At 33.2% G+C, this 3593-nt stretch overlaps 1 long non-coding RNA gene across 1 annotated transcript in view; it reads right to left on the bottom strand.

The window, feature by feature from the left end:
* The window catches only part of LOC108972999, a 6477-nt gene extending 2884 nt beyond the window's left edge, over window positions 1-3593 (bottom strand). Inside the window, exons 1-2 of the long non-coding RNA XR_001993690.1 lie at window positions 3560-3593; window positions 1968-2144 (exon numbers count right to left, since the gene is read on the bottom strand). This is a non-coding gene — a long non-coding RNA (uncharacterized LOC108972999). The remainder of the gene's footprint in view (window positions 1-1967; window positions 2145-3559) is intronic.

The raw sequence follows: 3593 nt of genomic DNA, 5'->3' as shown, positions 1-3593 counted from the left end.
TTATGAACAAAGTGTTACTATTTTTTTGCTCCTTGTATACTACAATCGTTGCAACATTCTGATTCTGTAGGTTACAGCTCCGCTATTAATTCCAAAAGCCAGAATACTGGTGATGGATTGAAACACGATGCTGTACCCAATTACACTAATGGTAATGGTTTCGATTATCTCTCAAAATATAATACTAACGCATTAATTTTCCTCTTTCCGATGGTATAATGTTTATCGAATTTAGTTCACACGAGTCTTCCTCCGTTGTGTTTTACTCAAAACTCTAATTACTCTGCATTCTCATCTGGTCGAAATAATTTATAATATATAAAGTTGGCAAAATTCTAATACAATATTTATTTATTCTTTATTATAAAATTGGCAAAAATTTAAAAACTTTCTACTTATCCAATTTTGTTATATACACAGCCTTCGACGTTTACTTCTCACAACGTCAAGCATTCCAAACAGCTTATCTTCAGTAGTTTGTGGCTTCACTGTTATATATCCGCCTGACATCAYATAGAGTTCTTTTCCAGCAGTTTTTTGAATTTCGCACTATGGAACATACTCTTTTCTTAATCACTAAGAGTGTGAGGAGTTACGCTGAAACCGCTGCGTTATTTGGAACTGCTCTAATTAAAACATTGTCATAAAGCTGTGAATACCGGTGATTTGTGCTTAGCTAAGGCTTAAGCGATTTATTGTGAAAGTTCGGTTCCGTTTATTTTCTTTAAATGTTCCATTAGATAACTATTTAACTTAAACACAATGTTAAGTTCAACTTTGACGTTGATTTCACGTTGAGGCATAAAAAATARAWTGTATTAGKACAGAGAGAGAAGAGACATATGGACAAAAGTTCTAAACAAAATTCCTATAGGGAAGTAAATTAATTTCTAAAGATTAATTGTGACAACAAATAATATTTTTTTCAGTCTGAGAACATCCTTAAGTCCATAAGTAGAACTTGAAATAAGTGTGAATGAATGAGAAGTTATGTGGTGATAATAAAAAATGAGAACAAAGAGTTGACCATAGCATTACATATTTACTATTAGTAAGCAAAGTACGAATCTGTAGACTATATATTCATATATTTACGTATACATATGTACACCATGGTATGCGTTACTTTTAAAGTTGATGGTTTCTGTTTTTAAACGTCCCCTAATGTTTTACTTTATGCTCTTCAAATAAGAATCCAATGCAAAAAAGCCTTTCATTTTTTTTTCAGATTTCTTTTTACATTTATGTTTTGATATTTTGCATTAAGAAAGTGAATCTGCAACTTTGAAAAAGTGATATTCTAAGCATTCAAGTGATTATTATAATGTGTTGCTCATACGACATGGTGCACTATATGAATATATGATAGTATATTTGAAGCTTAACTTTTTTATGAAAAAAATCATTCACAACTTTTGTGTAGAGCGAAAAGTTTTGTATTTGTATATAATTTTTTTAAAGTTTTATATGAAAAATCCTATGTAAATTAATATGTGGTAAAATAAAATAATTGAGGCACGGGTTGAATAAAAAACAATGAGCGGTAATGTATATATCTAGAAATATAATGTAATTCGGGGAAGTAAGAAAGTAAATGTATGATAATGTAACTATATGGAACAATTCTTCAATCAGTTGGAGTTAAACAATAGTGTCTTTGATATGTTTTAGGCAGAGGTTACATCTAAAGGTGGAAAACGAATTACAAGGTTCTAGTAAATTTTCACAACTTTATATACACGAGACTTACTCATTTCTTCTTTTAAACGAAATGTTTTCGAAAATTGCACAAAATTACACAAAACTGCATAAACTTGACTTTGCTCGGCGCTCATTTAAAAAAATATTTCACATCTATCCTGCCCTGCCAAGTGAAATAAAACATTTTTATGTGTATGTCACGTATCCATTTGAATTAAAAACGTGTCGACTTCATGACTGGCATTTGTAAACTTAAATATACACACCTTGAGTTCATCCAGCAGTAGATAATCGGATTGTAGATGGAGTTACCCATGGCCAGCCAATAGATGCCTAAATAGACTTCCTGAATGAAAGGAGTCTGTGTCAGCGCCAGATGATGTGAATATGAAATAGATGTGGAGGGTCAACCAACAAACGGCGAATATCATCATTTTCAACACCTGCAGCAGCAAGATTTAATAAAAAGAAATGATAAATGACAGAAAGATAACCATCTTCCGTGAAAGAAAATAGTAATATGAGCAATCAAACGAATATTGAATATGAAGGTATCTACAGGTTTTATAAATTAGTTAGTATGAATACTGGCACATATAATGTGTAATCGACATCTGTGGCCACTTCTGATGCWTTGCATTACCGGATTTGAAGCAGTGGAAGTCGATGAACTACAGTCTGAATATTTAATTCCTTCTTTGTGAAATACGGCCAAATACAGCTGTTCATCAGAATTCAATTTTAGTGCTCTTTATAGCTGTTTTCAAGTTATTACGAACTCAGTCATTGCACTCAGATTCACATATTTCGTGTCTGGGTTCTGCGTTCTTGAAAAGTTATTCTCCGACTTCGACTTTTTGGGAGTAAGATGAAGTACCTTGAGATAATTATTTCCGCAAATTTTTATTCTGACCACTTCCTAGATGTTTGATATCTATACTGTAAAGTGTAACTTTCGACTTCTTCAACTGATGAATATATTAAAAAAGTGGAGGATATGCCACGAAAATCGTTAGGCAAGGGTTAGAAAGATGGTAAGAGAGCTCGAAATCTCTCGCGTTTCCGTTAAAGTGCTTTTGGTGGATATTTTGGATTTGAAACGCGTTTTTGCTTGACTCCTCCCGACAAAGCTAATTGTTTTCWAAAAGAGCACCACTGGCCTCTTTGGTCATCCTTTATTTTCCGAATTCCGGTTTCACATTCAGGCAGAGCACTAGAACTGCCGATGTGACATGGTTTTATGTGTTTGGCAGACGGTCATTAAGGAGTTTTAAATATTTGATCGTATTGAGGCGTTTGTGTGAGAACATTCATTGAAAACGGCCTGAATTGTGGGAAAACCTTTCATAGATTTTACACGATAATATGCACCATCGCATCAGTTCACGATTGTGACCGAACTTAAGGCCAAAAACGCAATGCATACCATCGATTAACCACCGTCTTCACCAGATTTGGCTTCGCGCGATTTTTTCTTGCTATCCCAAAAAATGTTTTGATGACTAGAAAACTCGTTGGCATAAATGTCTTACATCTGGTTGGGATTACTTTGAAGGCGGAAAAATAAATACTAATGAATAATTAGTCTTTATTTACAATTTCCGGGTACTTTTTTGCCATAATGTATATGTAAAATCCTAAATTTATCTCAGTTAGTTTTAAGTATTGCTACTAAACACCATGTAGCAACATGTTGCAAGAGTATAAAAAGTTGTTAAACTAACAATTCCGGAGGAAGTTAAAATAAAAAACCTCCAAGATTGAAGACAATTGTTTCTAAAAAATGTGCTCTCGTTGAATGACATGTAATGATCGGCCGTCCTTTTATTGTAATATTTATTATATTTCGTGTACTCACCCTTCGCGTACTCTGAATATTCTCCACCTGTCTG

This window comes from Bactrocera latifrons, unplaced genomic scaffold (genome assembly GCF_001853355.1).
Source record: "Bactrocera latifrons isolate USDA-ARS-PBARC rearing strain unplaced genomic scaffold, ASM185335v1 scaffold_446, whole genome shotgun sequence".
In the NCBI taxonomy this organism is placed as follows: domain Eukaryota; kingdom Metazoa; phylum Arthropoda; class Insecta; order Diptera; family Tephritidae; genus Bactrocera; species Bactrocera latifrons.
The sequence above is the reverse complement of the archived record's forward strand: the minus strand, read 5'-3'. Positions and strand labels throughout refer to the sequence as shown.